At 38.4% G+C, this 19,102-nt stretch overlaps 1 protein-coding gene across 1 annotated transcript in view; it reads left to right on the top strand.

Moving 5' to 3' along the window:
* LOC148367660 (CUB and sushi domain-containing protein 1-like) overlaps positions 1–19,102 on the top strand; it is a 654,387-nt gene that overhangs the window by 332,277 nt on the left and 303,008 nt on the right. The window lies entirely within an intron of this gene.

The following is a 19,102-nucleotide window of genomic DNA, read 5'->3' as shown; positions in this document are numbered from 1 at the left end:
TCTAAAAACACAACTGAACATACAAATATTTTCTCGCTCCATTCAAACTCGTACTACTACCCCTGAAATGCACACGCATCCTTCTGTGATCCGGTGTTGACTTAAGCTGAAAAAGGGTCTATTGATTGGCTGTACTTTGTTCACCTCCAACTACGTATCTTTAGTGTCGTAAATCCCCATCTGCTTTGATTAAATCTTTCTCGATAATGAATTAATTGCTTATGCCGGGGACCAATAATCTGCTTGAAACATACACGATAAGCCTTGTGACACACGGTGACCGACGCCTTTAGGAACACCTGCACGATTGAACGGCAGATGTTTCCAAGTTTTGGGTTTGGTAGCACAATGTAAACCAATCTTGTTCTTTCTTTGCAGATAATTCAGCTCAGAGGTAAGACCAAGCATAAAAAATCCAGCCCGACCCGACCTGGCCAGCGGGTTTAAAAGCCCAAGTCAGCCGAACTGAACCTATTAACTTGATTTGAGTGAACGAGCCCTAAGTAAACCCGAGGCTGCATTTCAGCGCCGAGCGTACTTAGCCGCCGAAGTGTGCAATATATATATATATATATATATATATATATGTACAGTGCATCCGGAAAGTATTCACAGCGCTTCACTTTTTCCACATTTTGTCATGTTACAGCCTCGTTTCAAATTGTGTTAATTTAATCTCTTATCTCAAAATTCTACACAAAATACTTCATTATAACAATGTGAAAAAGTTTTTTTTTAACTTTTTTTTAATTTATAAAAAATAGAAAACTAAGAAATCACATTTACATAAGTATTCACAGCCTTTGCTTAATACTTCCACCTATGGCAGCAAATACAGCCTCAAGTCTTTTTGAATATGATCCCACAAGTTTAGCACACCTATCTTTAGGCAGTTTTGCCCATTCTTCTTTGCAATAAGTCTCAAGCTCAATCAGGTTAGACGGGAGACGTTTGTGCACAGCCATTTTCAGATCTCTCCAGAGATGTTCGATCGGATTCAAGTCTGGACTCTGGCTGGGCCACTCCAGGACATTCACGGAGTGGTTCTGAAGCAAATCTTTCAAGATCTTGGCTGTGTGCTTTGGGTCGTTGTCCTGCTGAAAAATGAACCCTCGCCCCAGCCTGAGGTCAAGAGCGCTCTGGAGCAGGTTTTCATCCAGGATATCTCTATATATTGCTGCATTCATTTTTCCTTCTATCCTGACTAGTCTGCCAGTTCCTGCTGCTGAAAAACATCCCCACAGTATGATGCTGCCACCACCATGCTTCACTGTAGGGATGGTATTGGCCTGGTGATGAGCGGTGCCTGGTTTCCTCCAAACATGGCGCCTGGCATTCACACCAGAGAGTTCAATCTTTGTCTCATCAGACCAGAGAATTTTGTTTCTCGTGGTCTGAGAGTCATTCAGGTGCTTTTTGGCAAATTCCAGACGGGCTTCCATGTTCCTTTTACTAAGGAGTGGCTTTCGTCTGGCCACTCTACCATACAGGCCTGATTGGTGGATTGCTGCAGAGATGGTTGTCCTTCTGGAAGGCTCTCCTCTCTCCACAGAGGAACGCTGGAGCTCTGACAGAGTGACCATCGGGTTCTTGGTCACTTCCCTGACTAAGGCCCTTCTTTCCCGATCGCTCAGTTTAGAAGGCCGGCCAGCTCTACGAAGAGTCCTGGTGGTTCCAAATGTCTTCCATTTACGAATAATGGAGGCCACTGTGCTCTTTTGGACCTTCAAAGCAGCAGAAACTTTTCTGTATCCTTCCCTAGATTTGTGCCTCAACACAATCCTGTCTCGCAGGTCTACAGACAGTTATTTTGACTTCATGCTTGGTGTTTGTGCTCTGACATGCACACTCAACTGTGGGACCTTATATAGACAGGTGTGTGCCTTTCCAAATCATGTCCAATCAACTGAATTTACTGCAGGTGGACTCCAATTAAGCTGTAGAAAGATTTCAATGATGATCAGTGGAAAAAAGATGCACCTGAGCTCAATTTTGAGCTTCATGGCAAAGGCTGTGAATACTTATGTAAATGTGATTTCTTAGTTTACTATTTTTAATAAATTAAAAAAAAAAAAGAAACTATTTCACATTGTCATTATGGAGTATTTTGTGTAGAATTTTGAGATAAGAGATTAAATTAATACAATTTGGAATGAGGCTGTAACAAAACAAAATGTGGAAAAAGTGAAGCGCTGGGAATACTTTCCAGATGCACTTTATGTATATATATATATATATATATATATATATATATATATATATATATATATATATATATATATATATATATATATATATATATATATATATATATATATATATATATATACATATATATATACATATATATATATATATATATATATATATATATATATATATATATATATATATATATATATATATATATATATATATATATATATATATATATATATATACATATATATATATACACATATATATTTTCTCATCTCATCTCATTAGCTGCACCGCTTATCCCCAGTAGGGTTCCGGGGGTGCTGGAGCCCATTCCAGCAATCATCGGGCAGTGGGCAGGGGACACCCTGAACTGGTTACCAGCCAATCGCAGGGCACACAGGGACAGAACTTGAGTTTTGGTCATTTCATAGTTTTAAAAGCCTCACTGGCTTATTTATTAAACTTTATTGTATATTTATAATTGGATACTATGTTCAAAGTTTGCACTTTAAATGATTCAGGTAAGAAGCATAGCAATTGTTACAGGAATGACTGATTGGTTGTTTTTTTTTTTTTTTTCGATCATGCAGGAACACACATGCACGCAAAGTAAGTTATGTGGAGAGTGAAAACATTTTTTCAGATATTTCTTGCGTGTCAATGTCACTCCTGCAAACAACACAGCCTGAGGGCTGGCCGCTCTCATTGCAACTCAGGTCAGAAGTTTGTCAGCAATACTGACAGGAGTCTTGGTGACTGAAAAGCTCGGGTTTGTGCTAGGGGGGAGTGATAAGGGACATTGGGGTGGAATGAAATTTTAAAGCTTTAATGCTGTTTTATCTCCCACCGCTGCCCCTCTGCTGGAGTCAGCCATGCAAGGCGATGTATGGGGTTATTTGAAGAGTATAAGAAGAGCCAGTTTTCTGATTTTGGGAAGCTCAAAAACAACTTGGAGAATGTTGCCATTTAGTTTTTTTTTTGTTTTTTTTTATAGTTTTTTTAAACATTTTTTTGTTGATACTAGTGGAGGGCCGTGCAGTTTACACCTAGGCCTTCAGCTCCAGTATGAATTAGTGATGTATCATTTGCAAACGAACAGGCTCTTGGAAGTGATATTTCTTATTTCATTTGTGAGTACTCGGGTGGAGGAGAGTTCATATGGGCCCCCACGCACACGCAGATCTTTGGGTCCTATGACATTGGACCAAGTGCAGTCCACTTGGGGAGCTGACGACGCGGACTGCCTAGAAAGGGAAGGGGGGTACGCAACACTTAAGGCCTGCCGTCTGTAGCGAAAGCTAAGTTAAACTAGACTGTAAAAAAATAGACAAAGAAGAACAATGACTGGTGATTCATAGGCAGAAAGAGAGCAACTCAGCCCGCTCTAAAAGTAATGATTGGTATTTTAAACCAAACCTTTGGATTGAATCTGGCTTTTGCTCAGGCTTGAGATCTTTACCTCTAAGCTGAAAGTGGCTGACCAAACCTTTCTTTGCTCGTGAAAGACTTGCTCGTTTCAGAGCTGTTCAACCTTTTGCTATTGAATAAAAGCAACAGTTATATTTTCGTGCAGGTTTGTCTCTTTAAGTTCAACCCCTGTTAGTGCAATCGCTTTGGTAAATTACCTCCCCCTAGCCAACCGTTGTAAGTGAAACCAGTGATGTGTTCACATGCCCACTAGCAGGTGCTTAAAAGCCAATATTGAATTTAATTTGCTAAACCAATAGCTCATACATTGATGTCAGGGTACACGGCCTACAAAATGTTTTTGTGAATGGCTTCAGCTTAATTTCTAAGCCTATCAACTACATATGGTTGAAAGCACTATTTTGGAAGCATCACAACCAGTGGTCAATCAATTTGGAATCGTTTGATAAGTATTTATGGACAAAATATACTTAACAATACAAGATTTAGCTAATTTTTAGGCCAGCAGATAAGGCCTTGCAGGCCCTGACGGCCAACCACTGATTGATGCCTTCCTTAACCCAGACAACTTAACAACTTTCCTAAAATTAGTTTCTCTCAAATTTCAAATTAAATGATTTACCCTTTGATTTAGAATAAAATGGGAAACGTACACTTGAACTATACTAGACAACAATAAGTAATTCGGCGTACCGTTCTTTCAAATGCAAATGTGTGCTCCTGTATGTGTGCGTGTGTGCGTGTGTGTGTGTGTGTGTGTGTGTGTGTTGTTTGTCTATTTTATGTGCATTTTACTGAGTCTGACTGATGTCTCCCCATGTTGTCCCCTGCAGTACTTGCCTCAGGCTAGGTCATTGTTTCCATAGCAACCACTGCTCTACAACCCTTTGCCCAAAAGTGTCATTGTTACAGGTTCCATTACAAGAAGTGTGATTGGGAACCAATTCCAAGTCTAATATAAGGTCTATGCTTTTATTGCGAACTTTATCAGAAGTGAGTATGAAACAAAACAATATAAAATATTTACTTTTCTGGAACATAAACAAACGAAGCAAACAAATCAATTTTCATTTTGTCTTAGTCAGAGTGGGGTTGTAGGTATTACAGTTGTAAAATTAGTAGTAGTAGTAGTAGTAGTCGCTGCTGTTAAAACCTCCCTCTTCGCTCCTAAAATCAAATCCTGTCAAGTATTTTATTGGAGGTTCTTGAGGGGAACACGGAGTGTGTCACTGTCATCATGGTGGCTGATAGCTGATGTAAGCCTCCAGTATTCTTTCTTTATGTCACACAGCACATGGCAGTTGATAAGAGAGTGAAAGGTTTCTTTATTCAATATTGCAGGCATATGCTCAAGTAAATGAAATGTACTGGCCTCTCATCATTCAATACGCCTTAAGGTTTTTTCACAGAAATGGGTGCAAATTTACCCATTTAGCTGTTTCCGGCACGAATTGCTCTCAGAATTTTTTGGGTATCTTCCTGCAGTAGAATCAACATTTTTCTTGTACTTACGCATTTGAAAATACAACATTGCCGAAGCATAAGAAAGCATAATTATGCTTTCAGTGAAACGTCACGTGTCATATTGATCTATGCTGGTAAAGCAGAATGGCCCGACTGGTATTATCCTCGGGCGAGGTTGTCCGGTTGTTAGTGAGCAGAGCCGAAAGTGCTGCTACCTGAAACAGAGCTGAAATTCCCGTCACTAATCGCTTGTCCGAAAAGTACCCCAACAACCCATTCTGCCCTGCACTCGTATCCTTCCGTGGCCCGCTAAGAGCTTGAAGAGGTACAGTTTACCTCTCTGCTGTGAAAAACGGGCCTCCCTGAGCAAATGGCTCCCAAAAAAAGATGCCCTCCCTCACCAGCCCTCACCACTAATGAGTGACGGCTAAATGTACACCGGCTTGGTCCAATGACTTATTGTAATGCACATGTTTCAGCAAACCACAGCCCCAAAGAAGAATGACCAGAAATGCCAGGCCACGTGTTATGATTCAAATTGTAGAAGAACCAGGCACCCAAGGATGATACACAATGATAAGTGTTAGTGTGCCTGGGGAAACCAAAGTCTGCCACACACTAGAGCAGGGATGGCGAATACGTGGCTTTAGAGCCGCATGCGGCTCTTGGCCAATAAGAATGTGGCTCTTTGCCTCATCATACATATATTGTGGCTCTTTGCCTTGTTTCATGTTTAGTTTTTTTGTGTGCGTGTATTAAGGGTGGACACTTTCCTTGAAATCAACACAAGAACAATACTTGTTGTATTGTAAGGAGAGGAGTGTGTTATGGGAAATAATATGTTTTAATTATGTGTGTTTGTGTGTGTCTGTCTGTCATGGCAGGTCAGTGTGTGGTGTGGCTCTTTGACTCTCACAGTTAAAAATTTTGGCTCTTTGTGACAAACTTGTAGAGCATCTACATTTAAATTGTCTACCCTTACAACAAGCATCATCTTCCTGAAAATAAATTATTTGAACTGAAAATACCTGTTTTGTTTCTATTCTCAATACACTAGCTTTTTCTTCACTAACAGCTAGTGTTTACTTTCGCTGCATGTGAAACAATGTGTCTTAACAACCCTAAACATTGGAGCAAGAGGTTCTGTAAAAGTATGAATAAAAGAGATGAGTAAAACAAGAGTAGATGAGTAAAAAAGGTTCTGTTGAGGTTTTGATTCCCAAAATAAAAAAGTAAATAAATAAAACAATACAATCAAATAAAATAGAATATATTCTCACCTTGAGAATACAAAAACGAGCTATTTCTTTCAAAAAGGCATCAACAGAATGGCTAACCCTGGTTTGTAAAGATTCGGATGAGTGGAAAATCCCCAAGACCCAATTCTCACCACAGCCCTGTTCAGGCAGGATATTGCTGGAATTTGCAGGTGGTCTGGCAAGGCAAAACTTAAGGCTTCTCCCTGACAGCAAACAAGATATCACTTGAAACAATGTAGAGACAGTATAACGACTGAATGAATTACATTAAGAAGTCAAGTGAATACAACAAGTAGTAAATACTTCATTCAAATACATTGGTAATAATAAAGTGCATTAACTACAACAAAATGAATAAAACCAACAAAATAATATTTTGATGATTAAAATAATCAAATGGTAAGTACTGAGACACTCATGCACTCATTGTAATTAAAGTAACAAAGTAGTATTTTTATATTACAACATATGTTTCAGTGACAATATCCAACCTTTAAGTGTGCCACATGACAAACGTGCATCAATAAGCTACAATTGCGAGTACAGATTTTTTTTCCAACATCCGAACCCAGAAAAACACCTGCTCCATGTTGCCATTGATTGACTGCAGCAATATTTTCACACCTTTCCCAGAGGACAAATAAATAACAAATACAACATGTCCTCTTGTAACCTGAATTGTTATATATGAGATGTCTTACTATACATGATAATCCAATTACGGGCAGCATATTACCTGGACAGCCGGTCAAAACAGCCCATCATCACAATTCAAAACATGTTAACTGCTATTAATCAAACAGATATTATTGATGGGTTGTAATGATAGCAGCGTCTGCTGCAACTCATTGTGCGCTATACATGTATGCAAGTGATGGCTGTCTTTTCTGGTTTCACTGTTTTTCAACTGTTAACTCATTCAATACAAGATTGTATGAATACGTTTCAGACATATTGTGTTTGAGTGCCAAAACGTAAACATTTGGCCTGCATAAGTTGAGTCTTCTTTGGGTTTTTTTTTGCAAGCAACGTGCCATTGTGTTTATGTAAAGCATTATTGTAGGTACCACAAATGCAAGAAAAAAGTACCAAAGTTCTGCTTGAAGTCCATCATTTTACAAAAAGCTGTTTTTCTCAGAAGTTTTCCCAGAAACCAGTTCTTTCAACAAACTTAGCAATGTTCAACTGATGTTTACTTAACAATGATAAAAGCTAAAACCATATTATTTTGTTATGGAAGATAATGGTCCAAGCTTTCGTTTGATACATCCTGTGCTGTATGGCTATAGAACCAGGCCTTCAAAATGAAGGAAAATGGCACTGGCTCTTCCCGTAGAAGAGAAAAGTCCAGCGTTGACTGAGTTAAAAATGTAGCCAAAAGTCTGTGGCTCCGAAAACAGGCTTTTTATTAAATTATATTTAAATCCAGTTGGATTCAGTTAATTTCGAATACTGCTGTTGATCACCATAATAATAATAATAATAATAATAATTTCCTTGTATTGTCATTCTGTGTAACAATGTACACAGAACAAAATGTCGATTGCATCTGACCCGATGCAGCCGCAGCCAAGAGAGGGCGCCGCCGACCACTTTTTAAGTCTTAGGAATGACTCGGCCGGGGCGCGAACCCGAACCTCCCAGTCTCAAAGCGGGCGCCTTACCATCTAGGCTACTGATGGTATTTGCATGCCAACAGAGTAATGTTTTAGGTGAATTTTTATTTTCATTCAAGTCCCCATTGTCCTGTGGTTTGTTATCCTGATCAAGCAGAGCCCAATGTTAGTTATAACACTATGTGTGTGCACTTTCTCTATTAGCCGCCCTTTCGTAGCTCCATAGTCTAGCTGAAAAGGTTGTGCCGAGTTGCTGTTTAACAGACTGTGCCTGCTACAGTGATTACTTTGTTTAGCGGGTGATTGATGAGAAGCACTGCAGGAAATGTCACTTGCTTCGCTAATATATTTCCACAAAGGGAACATTCGGAAGCCATTGTTAGGACATTTTAATACGTCTACAGTGTAAGGCAGTAGCTCAGGAGGTAGAGCGATCGTCTTAGGATTAAGGGATCCCAGTTCGAATCCCGGCTTGTCCGTGTTACATGTCGAAGTGTCCTTGGGTAAGACACTGAACCCCCCAATAAGCAGGTTAGCGCCTTACATGGCTGCACAGATCACGGCTGCTATTGGGAAATGTGAAGCACAATGTAAAGCGCTTTGGGAAGTCATTGACTTGAAAAGCGCTATATAAATGCAGATCATTTCATTTCATTTAAGGCTAAGACAAAAACCAAGTCTTTACAGAGTGCTCAGCAAGCGGCCATTTTGGATGGTGTGCATTTGGCTTTCAGCTATTGGACCAGTAATTTACAGTGTTAGGTTTACCACTGTTTTTTATTGGAGTTCTTAGATTTGTCTGAAACCTCCTTCTTTTTAGGGAAATTTGACTGAAGAAAATATGTTTGATAGCATTATTACATTCACTTTAAACAAATAGAAATCATCTGTTTCAAACAATCAAAAACATGTAGTGAAAATCATGATATATATGTACTGCCAATGGTTAAGGTTTAACTTCAACTCAGCTAAGACCTGACCACGTTGAATTTTGATTAGAGTACCCAGCCTAGTACCTGACTGTGAAGGTTTAAAGCAGAGTTAAACCTTTAAAAGTTAACATTTTAAATATATGACTCAAAAGTATATTATTGAGTTAAAACCTTTAAAGAAGGTTTGATAAATGAATTCTGAGTTTTATTTTTAGAGCTGTAACTTTTAACAGCGATTTAAATGTTTACTCATAAAACTCTGGAGCAGGTTTGAAGCTTCAACTCAAAGTTAATCTTTAACTCTTAACAACAAAAGGGCTTCCCAATGAACTATCATTAAGCACTCGTGTCGTTTAACTTGACTCGACTAGTATGCACATGTTAAACTATTGGTTGCTGGAGTTGAACCCATGGCATCAGAACTGTGCCTTGGACGGGCTCACCACTCAGCTGCCGACTATGTATATATTGTAGTGGAATTATATTCTTCTTGATATAATCACTTAACCTCTCAGTGTTCAGTTGTTATTCATAACGAACACAACACATGCTGCTTGCATCTTTATTGGCGAAGGTTGGGGGAAAAAAATCACACTAAAACAGTTTAAGTTTAATTTCTGTGCAGTTATTTTTCTCTTTTAACCTTTGGGGTTCATGGCAGATCACACACAGGACGCGGCTCCTTTAAAAAGCGTTGAGGCTTAGGCCGCAGAGTCGGCAATCATACAAGGAACACGGCAGAGGACAACAGGTAAAGAACTGTGCTCTTACCAGCTCATAGTTACATACATGCGTGTAATATGTATTATATGTATTTTATATGTATTTTTACAGCATTGGAAAACATTTAAAGTGCTTGTGTCATGTTTGTCCTCCTACAGAAACCGTATAAAAAGACAAATATTTTTTCCCTCCCCATCTTTTTCAATTTGTAAACATGTTTTGAAAAGTGCCAGTGGGCACCTCGCTTTCACTAAAGAGCCACATGCGGCCCCTGAACCTTGGGTTGTCGACCCCAGATCTAGAACTAGAATTTCCTAATACATCTGGCCACCATTTGAATACCTTATACTGAATTGGTCAGATTTTGTTTTTTTACTAAAAAAAAGGAACATCAAAAGCTGATCAAATTTGGACGCACCGCCCCAGAAGAGTCAAATCTTAGCATTTTATTGTTTGTTTCATCAGGAATATAATATTCAAGCAGGAGGTCACAGTGAGGATGCTAATATGCTAACTCCTTGCAAGCCCTATGGATATAGGAGTCTATCTAGCTCCAGGACACGGGCAACAGCTCTGCTCACCTATGAGGTGTCATTGGGTCAGGTGCTCAAAGACAGCAGCAGCTCTGAAGAACAAGGCTTGTTAAGCATTAAATAACTCATTCAATGCAGATACAGTATTTCTCTCGAATGGGAAACAACTAATACCATCCAATTTATGTGGTTTTGATTCATCTTTTAAGTCTCACAGATCATCTGCAGCTATACAGAAAGAAAGACACCATGGACCCTCATCTTACATTGTTTCTAGGTTCTACCATGTTTTGGTAAAAAAGTTTATTGCAAATACTCGTTCCAAAGAAAACCTCTAAGAAAAATTGCCAATTGTAAAACGATGAGTTTCAACATTATTTCCATAAACACAGGGTCACTTTCTAGCAAAAAAAAAACCAAAACATTTTATTGCTAGAACACTAAACTCATGCATGAACGATCGATGAACTTTGCAAGAACTTTTCAGCGCCCAATGTTTCTGGTGACATAAGTACACAATTTTGGTTACCTTGGCAATCGGTTCCTCTCGACGTGCACAAATCGTCTTCCTTCTATGTACCGACAAAGGATTTTGTCATCTTCTTAGAAATAAAAAGGTTTGAAGCGTTAACCATCTGTACTTATCCATGTAGTTGCTACACTGATCACACTGCTTCCCTTTGCCTATTCTCACCATACGGGGCCGCCTACACCTTTCAATTACTAGGTACAGGAAGCAAGACTGGCAAGTGGGGCTCCCTCAATGTGTGGATAAAAATATGATAAAAGCCACGCCTGCTAATGGTGATTCGTCACATAAAAATTATTCCCACGGACATGACGCTTACTGATGAGCTGTGCCAAACTCTTTCAAAGAGTTAAAAAAAACAACACATATTTTTACATTTTGGCACTCAGGGACATATATTTATACATTATGTCACCAAATGAGTTAAATCCTGAGCAAAGGACAAGGACTTTTTGAAGGCCACACTTCTGAGCATTGTTAACAAATATTTTTTTGAAATCCCCCCACATATATATATATATATATATATATATATATATATATATATATATATATATATATATATATTTATTTATTTATTATTATTATTATTTTTTAAAGATACACAGAAAACAGACGGATGCATTTTGAGGTACTGTAATTATTGCAGAGGTAATGAAAAAAACAAAATCCAACTTTATTCATAACGCTATGTTGCTAAACACTACAGCCTGTATTGCAGATACTATATTTGATTTTTTATTAAAGTGGAATGCTAAATCAGAATAAACATCACATTTTAATTTTACTTTGTTTTGATTTTTGTGTCTGGCTGAGTAAAAGTGTTTGCAGCAATGCTTGGGTTCAGCGAGGTAATCATGTTCATCATTAGGAAAGATAAATCACGTTTACTTATGGTCAAATCCCAATTTGGCAAGACGAGCTCAAAGTCTGACATTTGATCTCACACTGCTCGCTGACGTTAACTTTCCAGGCAAGGGAGAGCAATTATACACGTCATGCTAATAAAAGTAAAGAGAGATGCAGGAGGTTTAAACCAGCAATGGCTCAAACCTTAGTGTATGGCAGGTTATTCCATTTAGATTTATCTATTTGGTTATGTTTTATACTGCTGTGTTAGCAAGAACCCTATGCATTTGTTTTAGAGTAATATTTGCTGCCCTTACAGTGAATTCAGGCGTATCATCTTTGACCTAGATGTATCATTTTTTAAATGTCATTTACCTGATTTGAGATACTTCTTTGCATTGAAGTTCTACACTAATGATTGCACCAAAAACCTTGAAAGTGACATAATAGGTACTCTGCGACTCTAGTTTGACAGATAATGGCTTTGGTTTTTGATGTGCAATGTACGGCAAGGTAACTTAAGAAGACATCCAGGTCGAAGGTTGGCTTTCAACCGGCAGCAACTGCCCTGAGTGTTTCCATTAAAGCATATTTTAAAAAAGTGTTTGCTTAGCTATTCTTAGCATGGCCTTTGCTTGTATGCATCACCATATATTTATACCTCGAGAAAGAAAAAAATAGCAGTATTACAGATGGCTGTTGTTTTCCGAGGAGCGACAAGATTTTTTGAATCGTGTAAATATCCCTTATATTAATCACAATGAAAAGATTCAAAAAAGAAAATGTTAGAATATATCAATCCATTGTTTTTACAAAAAAAAAGGAAAAGTTGAACTGCTCAAATGGATTTTGAACCATATGCCGATTTCCTATTGCGTTTCTATGTTTAAGGCATCATGACTTATTTTACTGTAAAATATAGAAAATATATGCTTAGTAAACATATTTATATTACTGTATATAGCAGTGTTTTTTTCCCCTACTCGATAAGATTTTCTAATCCAGGTAGGACATATTTCTTAAAATGAGAAAAATGTTCGACCAGATGCATACAGTATTTTATAAGAAATCTTTATATAATAAAATCGATTTTATCCAGGAAAATCGGTGAAACATCTTAAAAGAAGAAAAAAAATACACTTCAATTAAGCAGATGTTTGTAACGATGGGTTTGTTTTGTTTTCCGGTTTGATAATGCAATTAGTTTTTAATTTTAAAATATCTGTCCTTGAGAAACAAAAACAGGGGAAATGTACTCAATCGAAATCTAAACATTATGAAAATGCAATTGAAAATCATTTAATTTTCTAAATGGAATAAAGACAACTTCGGAAATTGAACATATTGCAGGGACATTTCTTAACTTATTTATCAGTAATTTGTGTCGTTTGGGTTACATAGAATTTTTTTAGCAGTGTTTTTCTTTTTTTTATAATGGTGCCAGACTGTAAATTGTAAGCCTGAAAAAGATCCCCGGGCCCTAGGCCACAGTTTGGACACCATATGGCAGATTTTGTTGATCATATAGGTTCTAAATGGAGTGCTATATCAGCGTTTCCTGTTTATGTTATTGTTATTTCTAAAAATATGAACAGAATACCATCATTTCTGAACTACAGAGCATACCTTATTAAAAACCGCATCTTTAAATTTAAGAATAGAACTCAATTTTGTCTGTGAACAAGCCACACCAAATTTTTAAGCCACAGGCTTAACTTTGTAAAGACCATATATAGAAAACCACTTGCAAATTTTTGCGGGACCTTTAAGATATTCTTGTAGAAGACATCTGATGCAGAAATGAAAGAGTTTTTTTTTTAAAGTTTAAAAAAATGTTGCTATATGGCATTATTAGGTTTGAGGGTGACTATGATTTGTATCTGTTTTTACTTTGTCTGAACAAATATATAGAACAACTGAATGTTTATTTGCAGGGTTGATTGCCTACATGGCCCCATAACAGTATAAAATGTAAATAAATAATAACTATGTCCCATATATTTTTTAAAACAATAGTCATTCATCAGTCAAAAAAAAAGTGGAAAAGAGATATGTTAGCCCCCTTGTTCGGACATTTTCAGCCATGTTCTGGCCTCCCTTCCGCTTAAGTGATAGTTCAGAAAACAGTCCTTTTCCTCTGTGAGGCAAAGGCGAATGGTATCCTCCTCTGACCTCTGCTGATGTACGAATTCTCCATGACCACCGTTGAGAGCTTTGAGAGGAAGATCAGCTCATCTCTGCCCAAGTGACTGGGCCTGCTACAGAGCCTGAGCAACAGTGCCCTGTTTGGTAATAACACTAAGCTGCAACTCCCCTTCAGCAGACTGGCAGAAGAGCTCAAGGTTTCCCGGGACTGAGAAGCCCCGCTCTACTGAGATTCCTCAGACAAAAAAATATCTTCAGTAGGAGTGGAGGTCAGAACGCAGAGAAAATGGCATGCCCATTAGGCAGTGGAGCAGGCCAAATCGAGACTGCGACACAGCACCCCGGCAACCCAGTGTGAACTGTAGCTACAGGCCAGGCCAGGCTGGGTAGCAACTCGAAACCGTGCTACAGCAGAACCAAAGAACAGGACAGGTAAAAGCTCACACCGGGGTGAAAGAGGAGCACTTCAATAGACTGGTAGGGATGAGCAAGCAATGGGCTTGGACAAAGTTAGAGCACATTGCTGGCTGGAAGATCACCTTGACCAAACTGAAAAACAGAGCCAAACCACTTCAAATTCCTTGTCAAATCAATGTGTGATGTCCTCCCAAACCCTGCCAACCTTTTCACCTGGGGCCTGATAGATTCACCTGTGTGTCAGCTTTGTCAAAAAAGAGGATCACTAGAACACATCCTCAGCTGTTGTTCAAAGCCCTTGGAAGATGGCAGACATCTGTGGCGCCATGACCAGATCCTGCAGGAAATAGCAGATGAAATCTGCACTGCACATCAACACTACATCAAACCCGGAGCACAGTTTTCTTTGTCTGAGCAGGAGAAGAACCTCAACCTCCAATAAGACTCAAGGGAGGCTGCAAATAACTGCAAGGGACTAGTAGCTCCTGGTGGGGAACAGATGTGATTCCCAGACATGATCACAGCTTCAAAACTCCGGTGCTGATGTCTGGAGCCAGCAAGCAGGTGGTGCTCCTTCAGGTCCAGAGGGCTTGACTTATACACACAACCACTGTCCAATGACAATCTGGGCTGGTACAACAGGACCCATTGAAATTGCAAATGTGGTCTTTAAAAAATATATTGACAGATGGGGGGTGGTAACAGTTACGTTGCCAAATGACAACGCTGGGCTTTACAGGGTTTTACATAGCCATAAAATGAACTATTTCACATCCATTTCTAACATCTTGGCGCAACCTTGCGCAAACCGCATGAAAAACTGGGCGTCAACAGTGCCGTGCCTGTATGCACTTGACGCTCTTATAGCTGCATCATTTTCTGTAAATATTGAATAAAGTACAGTCAAAACTCCCATTTTACTCCTGTTATGAATAATATGAATAATATTGACAAAAACATTGAATAGTTTCTCTGAAACGGAGTTCAAAATGACTCCAGATATCACCGTGGTGTTTTGTATTTAAAGCGCAAGCATTGTGGAAAAGAGCAGCTCTCTGTTTTCCTTGTCCCAAACCACCACCACCCCACCCCAAAAAAAAAAAATGATCACAAGATGCTTGAACTCACTTTGGCATTGCTAATATATACTTGATACAGAAAATATAATAATTTTAACTTTTTAAGGATACCTCAAACCACGCACTCCTACTTCAAGGAAATGGCGGTATCCAAACACCCCTTCAAAATATGCCACTGCCGATTACAGCTCAACATCCTCAACTGTCTTAACACCATCTGTATAATGTTTATTATTAAAATCCATTTGAAATCCTACCTCCCCTCTTCTATTTCCCCCTACATCCTTAATTAATGTGATGCATCTCAAAGTTTCCTCCTCACCTCACCATCTACAGTATTGCTTGCTCTATTGCTTGCTCACACTGGTCTAGCGTCGCATCACAATAAAGTGTCCTCAGGCTATGAGCAGCCCACAGGGGCACGCATGAAATATGCCTTATTCCTTATTCTGACAAGACAACAGCAGAAATACACACCTCCTCAAACATGTAGTGGTCCAATTGCCTATACTACTTTGGACCTTTTGGCGACCCTCCACAATAAAAATGAATTGAAATGACTTACACATATTCTATAACTGGAACACGTGCATAACATGAGGAATGTGACAGACGGCACATAGCAATTTTAATACATATTTTGTCGGTCTCCACCTACATTTCTTTCAGATGACTGACTACCTCTCACATTAGCCTAAAAACAAGAGAGCACCTTTGTGCAGTTCACTGCCTGAAACACAACTGTCTGGCAAAGAAGAAGCTCTCTGGTTACCCATGCGCGTCTAATCACTTGGCTGAGACACACGAGTCATTTTATTGTCTGGTCGCAGCTTCACTCAATGCCGTCAGGGCTTTGAGTTTGTTGGGTCGGAGCAGGCGCCACGTTTTCACGGGCCATGCTTGGTCAGTTGAGTGAACATAACGCCACTCAGACGCTTGACTTCATACCATTAATACATTAATTAGCACCTCTTAAATGTATTACATGCACTGCTGTTGAAAGTCCCTATAAAGTGGTCCTTTTCAACTTTACGAAGAGTCCCTATCAAGCAGTCCGGTTTTTATTTGTATCAGAGGAAGAACACTTTCTCTGACGCTACCATATTTTTCGGATTATAATTCGCCATTTTTTCACAGGTTAGCTGGTGGTGCAACCTATACTCTGGTGAGACTCATGTGAAATGGCTAACACATTCTTACCGGTATATAATTTCAAATGTTTTTTTTCACACTAAAACGTAAGAGGGCGCTCTAGGCATTTGGTAATTTCAACATTGCCGGTGTTGTGTCGAAAATTAACTAGGTGTAAATGAGTGAGTTGTCTGCCTCTGTGTGCCCTGTGACTGGCTGGCAACCAGTTCAGGGAGTCCCCTGCTCACTACCCAAAGAAGGCCAGGATGGGCTCCAGCACCCCCGCGACTCTAGTGGGGAAAAGCGGTGCACATAATGGACAGATCGATATAAATAAGAAAAAATACAATCTTTACAACATAAATATTAGGGATTTTGGTTTTACAATCAAAACAAATTGATTGATTAATAAATGGTTACCTTACATCGAAGCATTTCATAGAAGTTATGCATTTCTGAATGTACTCTTGTTCCATTGCTGCTTTTTTGTTTGACTCTCCTGACTTTTATTCTGAAACTGTTGTTTTTGATGAGGTTTTTTTATATTTTGTACTGTTGTGTTTATCGTTTTATTTACACCAGTTCCACTTTGTCTTAAATTTCCAAATATTGTGAGACGGAAGATTTTATACTTGTCATGTTGATCTTATTCAATTTGTATTTCTGTTATATCGTGACTTTTTTTGGTTTGACTCTCTAGACTCTTTTTCTGAAACAGTTATATTACAAATATGTATACATTTTTGAACTCTTAAAGACTGTGTTGTAGTTATTTAATACAAATTAGACAACATTAGGCTGTTTTTTATCATAATCATAAAGTCAATCCCTGGGGAGAAGTGCAATTATCATATTTCCAAGCAAAAAAAAGGCTGACTATTGATCATTACTGTTCTGTATTTACTTGGATCAGATCAAAGCAAACTACCAATATTGCTTGAGTGTTTCTTCAGCAAAAAATGTGTCAAAAGGCATGGATTTGACATGGACGGAAGTGATACCATCAATATCGAGCAATCTTTGTTTTGTCTCAATGTGATCACATAAAAAAAGATCGATCTAGAGGGAGCGCGAGAGGATTTTTTCTTCCAATGGAGGGTGTGAGAGAAAAAAATTGAGAAGCACTGATTTAAGCCAATTGTAATAAACTGATTTTTCCTTCTCGCCTCCTTCTCATCTACGGTCTCTCTTGTTGATTTCCTCTCCTCCCTTCTTGTCAACTTATCTCCATCCCCATTCGCCCCTCTTTTCTTTCTGTCCTAATTCTGAGGGTCTAATTACCAAGCCAGTGTTTAATTAGAACGGCCTTCACAGATTAAACAGAGTATCCCTAAAATATAGACGGACTTCATTTAATATGCTCACTGCAGCACTCAACAAAGAATTTAAACACACGGCACACGCTAAACAAGTTAACACGCGCCAGTTGTACAAGCACACATAACACTCTGTGTACACCCAGGTTATACTACGTGGATTTTTTCCAGGTTGGTTCTTGAGCAACTGTGTTGCTGCCCTCTTTGCGGAGTGGCGATATGTTGGCTCTGGCCGTCGATTGATTTTTTGCCCAGTTAGACCACAAGCTCCCTTTGGCTCCAAACACTGTGTCTAGCGACTGGAGGACAACACATTCTCATTAACGATAGATACATAAATATAAGATAAACCTATACAAGTACCTAGCATGAGAATTTAATATTTTATTTTTGTTTTAATTAGAGGTGGGGGATACTGGGAATTTTAGTGCCATTGTGATGCAGGTAAATACACAGAAAAACTATTCGATACCAATCTGATATTGATACTTTTTGCTTGGAAATATTTACAAATATTTTTTTGTAAAGCAACAGCATCATGTTTACATATTAGGTTGCACCACATTTCATGTGTTTTTTGTAAATGTGCCATAGTAGTAGCCCACTTTATCACAAAAATGACACTTAGCATTGTCCTTTTTCTTTTGTTGAGAACATAAATCCACACTGTGCTCTGCTTTCCATTGCCCTCTGTCAAATGTAGCATCTGATAAGTGTAAAGACGTAGATTTGGCCCTCTTTTCTGCCTGGCAGGATTTATGCAGCAGCATGGAAGGTAGAAAGAGCTGCTAAAAGTGTGCCTGCGAGACAACAAACTGGCATAAACATATACAGTTGCGAAGGCAGTCGGTGAGAAGGAAAGGACTGCACTATCTACATATAGAAAGGGCACTTAAAGGAAATTGTTGGAGGAAGAACTATCAAACCCATGGCAATAGAATAGACCTGATCCGATTACTTGTTTCGTATCGATACTATTGATCTGACCCACATCTGTTATTTCTTGATTTTCTTCATGTTAGAACTGTGTCAAATGCTGACATTGTATGACGTAATTCTGACAAAAATATTTTTAGAAAAGGTAGAAAAAACATAATACAAATCCTCATGATCTCAATGTTTTTATATAATATAAGGAATAAAAACCACAGCGCATCAAGATAAGAAGTTTCATTTTAATAATACGGCACAGTCAATTTAAGTAGCTGACGGAATTCATAAACAAAAATGTACAGCACTGACAACAGAAAAAAATACTTTAACAAAAACTTTTAGTAATTTTCAATGAAATGTTGAATTGAAAATAGAAGCTTAAAAACAAAATTAAAAAAAAGTGTCACCCATCTGCACAACAGCTGGGTGCAGCTTCAGCTTGTTTACATAAAATGATTGGCCCTATTATCTCACATCTATGCAACTTCAACTTAAAAATATTTGTATCCCAACATGTGTGCTCCATATTTTTTAAATTTATGTTCT

The sequence above is a fragment of the Urocampus carinirostris genome, chromosome 4 (genome assembly GCF_059441175.1).
Source record: "Urocampus carinirostris isolate Australia breed hairy pipefish chromosome 4, RoL_Ucar_1.0, whole genome shotgun sequence".
NCBI classification, from domain to species: domain Eukaryota; kingdom Metazoa; phylum Chordata; class Actinopteri; order Syngnathiformes; family Syngnathidae; genus Urocampus; species Urocampus carinirostris.
This window is presented reverse-complemented; position numbering and strand designations above follow the sequence as displayed.